At 36.8% G+C, this 10,478-nt stretch overlaps 1 pseudogene; it reads right to left on the bottom strand.

Annotated features, from left to right (window-relative positions):
* Nucleotides 1-9,508: 9,508 nt before the first annotated feature.
* On the bottom strand, nt 9,509-10,467 carry LOC148776572 (olfactory receptor 4K2-like; annotated as a pseudogene).
* Between the last annotated feature and the right edge of the window lie 11 nt (nt 10,468-10,478).

Here is a 10,478-nt window from a genome sequence, read left to right as displayed (position 1 = left end):
ACAAGGACTCACTTTTTAGAATATTCAACCATTGTCAGATGTAGGTATTCATTTGAGTATTAAGACATTCACGTGTTTCAGGAAAGAGTGGATTTCCTTACAGGCTCTTATGATTAAGAAAAGGAGCAAATGTGAAAGTACCAACACTTGTACACTGAAATAATAGTGGAATTTTTTATTGTTGTTGAATAACATTTTAGTTCAAAGGTCAGAAAAAATACTGCAGTTTCTTGGTAAGTGAGGATGTTTTCTATTTAATATTTTGTAACCTATCATCAATAAGAATAATAATGTTCTTTATTTCAGTCCCTATGCCCTCTTGTGTGGATTAAACAATTTTAAAACAGTACAGTAAACACTAAGAAAATTCTTATAATCATATTCATATAGAAAGACTCTGGAGTAATATATACCAAATCCCATCCACATTCTTGATCTCCAGAAGATGAAACTAAGATCCAAGGACATGGTAACTTTTCAAGGTCATGTTTTTTAAGGCAGAATTTAGGTCACTCAGGTTTCCCTGGTGGTTCAGAAGGTGAACAATCTGCCTGCACTGCAAGAGACCTGGGTTCGATCACTGGGTCAGAAAGATCCCCTGGAGAAGGAAATGACAACTCATTCCAGTTTTCTTGCTGGGGAAAACCCATGGACAGAGGAACCTGGCAGGCTACAGTCCATAGGGTCACAAAAAGTCTGACACGACTTAGCCACTAACACTTTCACTTTCTTTCTTTAGATCATTCACCTACAAACTGTTTATTTTCTAACCAGTACGCTATTTTGGTTCCATGATATTTACTGTATCATTTTGTAATCAAATGCCATATTGTAAACATTAAGTTCCTAAAAGATCCTTATGCTTAAACACAGTATTGGGGGAACGCATGTACACCCAGGGGGGATTCATGTCAACGTACGGCAAAACCAATACAATATTGTAAAGTAAAAACAAAACAAAACAAAACAGTATTTGACTTAAGAAATCTATGAAACAATGCTCCTTCAAATTAGTTGATATACCTAATAACTAGAGACTTCAGAACATAGAAATAACCTAGTAATATTTATTCATTTTACTGATGATGAAACTAAGAATCAGGAAATAAGGTGACTTTCCCAAGTTTGTATACCTTTAAGATGATAGTGCATGGGGTCGCAAAGAGTCGGATACAACTGAGCAACTTCACTTTCACTTTTCACTTTCATGCATTGGAGAAGGAAATAGCAGCCCACTCCAGTGTTCTTGCCTGGAGAATCCCAGAGATGGCGGAGCCTGGTGGGCTACTGTCTTTGGGGTCGCACAGAGTCGGACACGACTGAAGTGACTTAGCAGCAGCAGCAGCAAGATGATAGAGTCCTACTAAGAAAGTGCCTCTTCTCTTTCTGTCTCTCTTCTCCTCTACCAATTGGCCAACAAATAAATTGCCTTTAAGAGCAATTTGACTATTGTCATTCTGCGAGTTATACATAGGAAAAATGTTAATGCTTAAAAATAAATACTTGCAACTATTTATAGTTTGTTTTCCAATTATCCAGTTGACTGGCATTGTCAAAATTTGCCTGATATTGTATGTAATATTATATAGCTTGGGTTTAGATAAGGACAGATGTATATATTGATAGATAAATAGATTGTAAAGAGTTGAATATAAAGGTAAATAAATTATTAGGTGAATGGATGGGCAAATAGATGGATATATGTGTTCGGGTGGGTAGATGTATAGCAAGATATAGATGGATACTTACAATAATGAAGAAATTAATATATAGCTTAATATATTGACTCAAGTTTCTGTGTCTGTATGTTGAATGTATACAACTATAAATTGCAATTGTGTTATTTTTTTAAAAATTTATTTGAAAAGTTATTGGACCTGATAGAATTCAAAAGATATATTCTTACATATGTTTCAAAATTTATGAATAGGCTTAATGTCACTGGGGAGATGGACTAATGAATTATGTTAGTGAAAAAATATTTTTAAAACCCTGTAAATATTCTCTATGAACACTATAAATCTGTCTTCCCACCTTCTCAACGCTGTTATTCCAAATCTACAAGTTGGATGAATATTCATATTTAATTCTGATCAATAGCATATGGTTGGCTAACCACAGTAAGGAATGCTCCGTTAGTTGTTTTCTATGCCCAGGCTACGAATTTTGTTTTCCACTTTAACATCCTAACATGCACACTGCTAGAATTATAGCCAAATAAATGTCATAGGTTCCATTACATGAAACTTTGCATGTGCTCTAGAATAAGATCCCAAGCATTAGGAATGCTACATGGAATATTAGCCCCAAAGACAAAATCTAGATAGTTGGCATAAGCACCAACCTAAGAAGTAAGAGTAAAGAATGATCACGGTTCCCATTCTAAGCTCTCCACTGATGGTGGCTTCTCCCTCCTTGTCTCATATTTTCTATCACCAAATAGCTTTCTGAGGTGCTCTTCAATCTTTCAGTCTCATGACCGTAGAGAAGAAACCTAACACTTAGTCCCAATAGTTCACTGTAAAAGATCAACCTAGCAAATGATTTCTAGAAATATTGAACCTAACGTATGATTCCATCTTCACCTCCAAGAGTCATTAGCCTGATTAAAACTGTCTACGGTGCTGTTCTATAGAGTCATGAAATGTCACTTTTTGTTTCTCTTATTTAATTAATTGGATTCCCTATTGTCTATTTACTTCCATTGAGTTTAAACTACTTCACATGTTCATTCCAATTATAGTCTAATAAATAAAATCAGAAGTAAATGTATTTTGAAATGTCAAAATACTTAATATTGTTCAGAAAAGTTAAACATGTACATAAAATAAAATTGACATTTGTGTTAGATTGGATGAGTGTCGAGCAGTGAGCCATCGGCACCAAACTAATTTCTTGGTCTCAAAATCCCTTTAGATGTGTTTTTCTCCCAGCAGAAAAGCCACTGCTCCTATTCAAAAGCCACACTTTATAGTATTACTGTCAGAATTTAAGCAGATAAAATAGCATGTGAAAACAATCCAACAGAATAGAGTCTGGCACACTGGAGAAAAAGAAAAGTTAGTGTTCAAGATGGACAGGAATGCAAAATGGAACTGAAGACATAATCAGGATCCAGATGATTCATATCCTACTATACGCTGTAATTGTTGTATATTCCCCAACCATATTGGTTTTTCTTTTGTAATCCATTTAATGAAGCCTGTTATATTATAAGCTTTGGGGAATAAATATTTGAGAATAAATTCATATATTTAATCTTCATAAACAGTGGAATAACAATGTCAAAATCAACATCACCACTGGGGAGACAAGAGCTAAGTGGTATATGCCTCACCAGGGATGTCCAGATTTCTTCTGTAATCCTTCTTGCTCCCCTCCAGGTATTATCTGACCTTAATGTAAAGATTTCACCAACTTCTGTGTTATTCCCTCAATGAACATGCACCAACATGCCATTCAGAGAGGCAGGTCTTTTCAGGGTATGGGAGCTAAAGAGATTCTGGGAAATAGCTTCAAGGTGCAAGGTGATGAGAAAAGAAGAGAATAAGAAGGAAAAGGGAACCTTCTTTCCGGAAATTGCTGGGCCAACTTACTAGTCATTGGCAAGTCAACTTACCACACAACATAAAGTTCAGTATACATGTCAAATAAGAAGATTCAAAGATACAGGAGAGATTGGAAAGAGACAAGAAAAACCAGGATATCTTTTCTTTTGCATCTACAACAAAGTATTCAAGCACAGACTGTATATTTTACACATCCTTTTATATACCAAAATAAGTGAAAATAAGTAAACTTCCATCAAATGACTTGATAAAACTGTAAAAAGTTCTCAAAATAGAAACTGTATGAAAATTAACCTGTTGCTTCTAGCCTTCTCTCAGTTACCCAGTGCTTCCCCATTGTCTCTGCCATATATATCTAGCATCCCAGAGTTGATAAAAAAACATTATAATCAATCGATTAAGAAAGATATGGAACATTTTACCTTAGCCAAATTAAGAATTATAACTGTAATGTGTGTGTGTGTGTGTGTGAGTCACTCAGTTTTGTCTGACTCTTTGCAACCCCATGGACTGTAGCTCTGGAGAAGGCAATGGCACCCCACTCCAGTACTCTTGCCTGGAAAATCCCATGGATAGAGGAGCCTGGTGGGCTGCAGTCCATGGGGTCGCTAAGAGCTGGACACAACTGAGCGACTTCACTTTCATGCATTGGAGAAGGAAATGGCAACCCACTCCAGTGTTCTTGCCTGGAGAATCCCAGGGACAGGGGAGCCTGGTGGGCTGCTCTCTATGGGGTCGCACAGAGTCGGGCATGACTGAAGTGACTTAGCAGCAGAGCAGGACTCGCCAGGCTCTTCTGTCCATGGAATTCTCCATGCAAGAATACTAGAGTGGGTTGCCATTCCCTTCTCCAGGATATCTTCCCAACCCTGGAATCAAACCCAGGTCTCCCATATAAACCCTTATAGCATCTCAGAAATCTTTGAAAACTGTTCCACTTGACCTCTAATCCATTAGAAGTCAAGGAACAGCTATATAAGCTTTTTGAGACAGTGGGCTGTACATTAAATGATACATTATTGACAATTTACACAATCCAGATCTAAGTGTCATCATGTGTGTGTGTTTGTGTGTGCTCAGTCATGTCAGATTCTTTGTGACCCCATGGACTGTAATTCCCCAGGCTCCTTTGTCCGTGGGATTTCCCAGGCAAGAATACTGGAGTGGGTTGCTGTCTCCTTCTTCTGGGGATCCTCCTGACCCAGGGAGTGAACCCGCATCTCCTAGGTCTGCTGCACTGGTAGGTGGATTTTTTGCCACTGAGCCAAGGGGGAAGCCTTGTCATCATGGCCCCTTTCTAGATCAAGAAGGAATGTTATCTTTTATGGAGTTGTCTTGTGGATTCTAGGAGAATATTGCTGTTTATAGTTAAGCAGGCCTTTCTGCTGTTGGGGGAGGTTTGGTCGATACGCGACGCAGTTACACAATGCACAGGAGAGGAGAGTAAGGAGACGAAAGAGCAAAGAAATTTTTTTAATGTTTTTTCACAGTTTTCTTGCCTTGCTATAGAATGTGAATTTTATTTCACACCAAAGATGGTTGGATGGCATCACCAACTCAATGGACATGAGTCTGAGTAAACTCCGGGAGTTGGTGATGGACTGGGAGGCCTGGCATGCTGCAGTCCAAGGAATTGCAGACTCAGACATGACTGAGTGACTGAACTGAACTGAACTGAAGCTCTGGCTGCACAATCCCTTTCCATAACCACTAATATTACATCTTGTTCTCTAGAAATAGTAAACCACATTTAGCTCCTCAGTTCCCTGGCAATTTTTTAAAATAAATTAAAAAAAAATTTTTTGGCCATGCTGTGTGGCATGTGGGATCCTAATTCCCTTACCATGGATTGAACCCACACCCCCTGCATTGAAAATGCAGAATCTTAATTACTAGACCACCAGGAAAGTCTCCCTGCTAGGCACATTTATGCTTCTCTGCCTTTGCCTATGCTATTCCTTCCTTCTGACATAGTTTCCTGCAACGTGGCCTTGAAATCTCGATTCAGCACTACCTCTGCAAACCTTCACTTCATGGGAAATAGATGTGGAAACAGTGGCTGACTTTATTTTTTGGGCTCCAAGATCACTGCGGACGCTGATTGCAGCCATGAAATTAAGACACTTACTCCTTGGAAGGAAAGTTATGACCAAACTGGATAGCATATTAAAAAGCAGAGACATTACTTTGCCAACAAAGGTCTGTCTAGTCAAGGCTATGGTTTTTCCAGTGGTCATGTATGGATGTGAGAGTTGGACTGTGAAGAAAGCTGATCGCCAAAGAATTGATGTTTTTGAACTGTGGTGTTGGAGAAGACTCTTGAGAGTCCCTTGGACTGCAAGGAGATCCAACCAGTCAATCCTAAAGGAGATCAGTCCTGAATATTCATTGAAAGGACTGATGCTGAAGCTGAAATTCCAATACTTTGGCACCTGATGCAAAGAACTGACTCATTGGAAAAGACCCTGATGCTGAGCATTGAAAGCAGGCGGAGAAGAGGACAACAGAGGATGAAATGGTTGGATGGCATCACCAACTCAATGGACATGAGTTTGAGCAAGCTCTGGGAGTTGGTGATGGACAGGGAAGCCTGGCATACTGCAGTCCATGGGATTCCAAAGAGTTAGAAACGACTGAGCAATTGAACTGAACTGAATTTTAACAATTTCCTGAACAGTACCTATCTTCATACAAACAGTTCTGTCTTTGTAAATCTATCATATTGCTACATGAACAATTCCCTTATACTTTCATAAGTCTGGACAAAGTCTTTCTGTTGTTGAAACATTTAATAACATGCTATATATAAAATGAATAGATGATAGTCACCATTCATTCCCCAGTTAATATTTTAATACATCCATGTATATATGACTATAAAGCATTTCACTATTTTTTGGACAAAAGTTCAAGAGATAAACATGTGAATAACATTGTATTGCTTTTTAATCATATACATTCTATTTAAAAACATTATGGGGCGGATTCATGTCAATGTATGGCAAAACCAACCAATGTAATATTGTAAAATAATTAGTCTCCAATAAAAATAAAAATATAAAAATAAAAAATAAAAACATTAAAAACACTGTTTAAAAAATCAAATACACTCTATTTAAAAACAACAGTACACTGGTCTATTGAACATTGTGTATTTATTATTTTTTCCTTTGCATGCAATCTTGGACTATATTTCAACTTAAATAAGAAAGCCCAAAAATATAATACCTCTTTTGAAAAACATAGATGTAAAGGGACAACTTTATTTACAGAAATACATCAAAGATTAATAATTGGCACAAATCCAATATTTTAGCATTAGTTAATATTAAGTTAATTGACACATCCTATTACAGTATTAAAACCATGGCTTTAAGTTCAAGTAGGCACAACTATTTATATTTCAGTAAGCCTGAAATTTTAATCATGTTTAAAACAACAGCAACAATAATAGTATAATTAGCTAGTACTCATAAACCCTTTCGAGTGCTAAGCGCTGCTGGTTAAATGTATATGTGTTTTGATTTTCACAACATCCCAAATGGTTAAATACACCATAAAATGTCCACATTTTATGATGAAGAAATTGAGTTTTAGAAACATCAAAAATACATGCTCAGGGTTACACAAGAAATAAACTGGTGGGACTGGAATTCAACCTACAACAGATGGAACCTATCTATTGCTAAATACATGTCCCTCAAAGACAGAGAAACAGATCTTGTACTTTAATGGATCTCCAGCACCCAACAAGGGCCTTAAGCAGAGTAGATATTCAGCAACTGATTACTGAATTAAAATGAAAGTTTTAGACCTGAGGTTTATATTTAAAAATAAAGATGATAATTTTTGCTAAAGAATGTATATGAGGCAAAAGTATATTTCTACCTTAACCGTTTTTCATTTGTCTAACTGACTTTGAAGCAAGAAGGAAGAATTTATGATTTGGGTAAAATTAACAGTATTTCAAATTAAAAATGTGATTTCATACCTAGTCCAAATGCTACATTTGTCCCTAAACTGCACATTAGTTAACTTCAGATATTAAATATTTGGCTTGGTTTATGTTGAAGCATGTCAAAACATTAAAAGTCTGAGATAAATGAAAGAAACTATTAGTGCCACTTCTTTCTTTGCAAGGCAGGGGCTTGTGTTTTTCTCCTGGAACTTACAAACTGTCATAATCCACGATGACAGATTTTTTTCCTGAACTCTTTTCATATACCTCAGTCAACTTAAGGAGATGCAACCTATCGGTATATTGTTATTCAGAGAAGTCTCAAAGTATTAGGGAATTTTATCTAGTTTTTCCATGCCACCCCCTTTTAGCAGTGGAAAACTTGAAAGTGTTTTATTGTTTTTCTGCTGTACATCTTAAGCCACAATATTACAGACATCCTAAAACTGAATATCAAGTTTTGTGTTTGACAAATAGTGGTTGCTGCTGCTGCTGCTAAGTCACTTCAGTCGTGTCCGACTCTGTGTGACCCCACAGACGGCAGCCGACCAGGCTCCCCGGTCCCTGGGATTCTCCAGGCAAGAACACTGGAGTGGGTTGCCACCTCCTTCTCCAATGTGGTTATACTTATACAATTGTTCTTCAAATACATACTTATTAAAAATGAAGTACAGTTTAGATAGGAGTCTACCTTGGTGAGAAGAAAAAATGAAATGACATTTTGAGAAACCATTCTGTCCATTTTCTACAAAATCATTACAATGGGCAATTACATTTATTATCTTCATGTTACAGATTAAAAAAGGAATAAAGAGGTAAAGTGACTCTCCAGAATAATACAACTAGGAAATGACAAATCCAAGATCTAATTCTAAGTCTCATGTATGTTTAGAGAAATGAGCTTTGCGCCTTAATGGTGATTCAGCCTCTAGCTTCATGGATTCTCTAGACTTTAGGTTCTTCAACTGTGAGGGAAATTGTTTGACCAGCTGATTTTCAAAGACTTTCTTGTAATTAAAAAAACATATTCAGCATAATATTTAATATACCAAATTAGGAAGAATTTTGCAATATAGTTCTTAAACAATTACCATCTTTTCTTCCCACAGGCTACCTTATATTGTATACTCACACTGAGACTAATAATAATTGGGGAAAATTTATTTGGAAATGAAAAATTTATCATGAATTTAATAGTTTATAATTTTTCAAACATTTAGTCTGGGGTATTAATAAATTCATCAGATCTAAGATAGCAAACCAGGTTTTGAAAGCCAGTCAGATTTGAGTAGTTTACTTTCTATGGTTTAAATTTTACAATTGATGTTTGATTAATTATTTGCTATATCAAGTGTGATAGTGATCTACATACTTATTGAGAAAAGGTATTATTAAATCTTGTATCCTCTGAACTGTTCTCTTTTGTTCAAAGTTGACTCAGAACTCAAACAGTTGTATCCACTGAATCAAGATTGTTCAACAATATTCGAAAGAGCTTCTTCATAATATAAATTTTCCACAGAAATATTCCAGTGCCATGAAAACACCTGTTATGTCCAATATTCTTAATTTAAGTTCCGCAAGTGGACAGCGTCAGAATACCATAACACTTTGAGTGAGAATGTTCTGGGTTAAAAGACAAAAGAGCAATATTTTATTTCAGGCTTCTCTAAGAACCTGGATCTATGTTTCTAGAATTCAGAAGTCTATGAATTCCTGAATTTATGTTCACAATTTTGATAATATATGCATTTTTCCATAAAGATAACCTATACATTTCAACAGATTTTCAAATGGATCCATAATTGCAAAAGACTGGCAAACATAGCACTAACATTTAGGCATGATCCTTCACATCTCTCAATTTTAACTTCTGATTTTCATGAATTTAGACTAAATGACTTGAAAGATTCTAACTTTAATTTTCTATTGTTCTGAGAACAAAACTGATGATACTAAATCTCAGGTAGGAGCTCTTTGCTCATTGTACTGAATGTATTGGAGTAGTTTTCCCAAGAGTTAAATATTGGTTACTTAGTTTCTTCTTCACAGCTGTTTTCACTTCCTGGTTTCTCAGAGTATAGATAAGTGGATTCAGAAAAGGGGTAAAGATGGTGTAGAAAACAGAGAGAACTTTGTCCACCAGGAAGTCTGTGAAAGGCCACACATAGATAAAGATGCAGGGCCCAAAGAACATCAACACAACTATGAAATGTGCAGTGCAGGTAGAAAAAGCCTTAGATGATCCAGTGGAGGAGTGGTTCTTGATAGTGACCAGAACAGTGATGTAGGAAGTGAGCAAAAGCAGAAAACTTACAAGAGCAATCACACCACTGGTTGAAATCATGAAGATTCCAAGAACATATACGTCTATACATGCCAGCTGGATGACCAAAGGAAGGTCACAGAAGAGACTGTCTACAACATTGGAACCACAAAAGGGTAAATAGAGAGTAAAGCTAACTGGCTCATTGTATGCAAGAAGTCCACTGTCGAAGAAATTGCCACAAGCCCAACACATACTCTTTGGCTCATAATTGATGAATAATGGAGAGGTTTGCATATGGCAATGTACCTGTCAAGAGACATGGAGATGAGCAGCACAATTTCAGTCCCAGTGAAGAGGTGCAAAAAGAAGATCTGAGAAATGCATCCCTCAAAGGAGATGGTCTTGGGCTGAGCAAAGAAGTCCACGATCATCTTTGGAGTGGCAAAGGAAGACAGACACATGTCGATGAGAGACAGGTTGCTGAGCAGGAAGTACATGGGAGAGTGAAGGTGTGGGGTGGACAGTACCGTGAGCAAAATCAGGCAATTGCCCAACATGGTCATTAAGTAGAAAACAGAAAACATCACAAAAAGGAAAATCTGGAGCTGAGGAGAATCAGTAAGTCCAAGTAACACAAATTCAGACACTCTGGAATGGTTGATTCCCTCCATTGATCTGCAGG

This window comes from Moschus berezovskii, chromosome 9, assembly GCF_049115385.1.
Source record: "Moschus berezovskii isolate FMDL1 chromosome 9, NW_MosBer_1.0, whole genome shotgun sequence".
Lineage (NCBI taxonomy): Eukaryota > Metazoa > Chordata > Mammalia > Artiodactyla > Moschidae > Moschus > Moschus berezovskii.
This window is presented reverse-complemented; position numbering and strand designations above follow the sequence as displayed.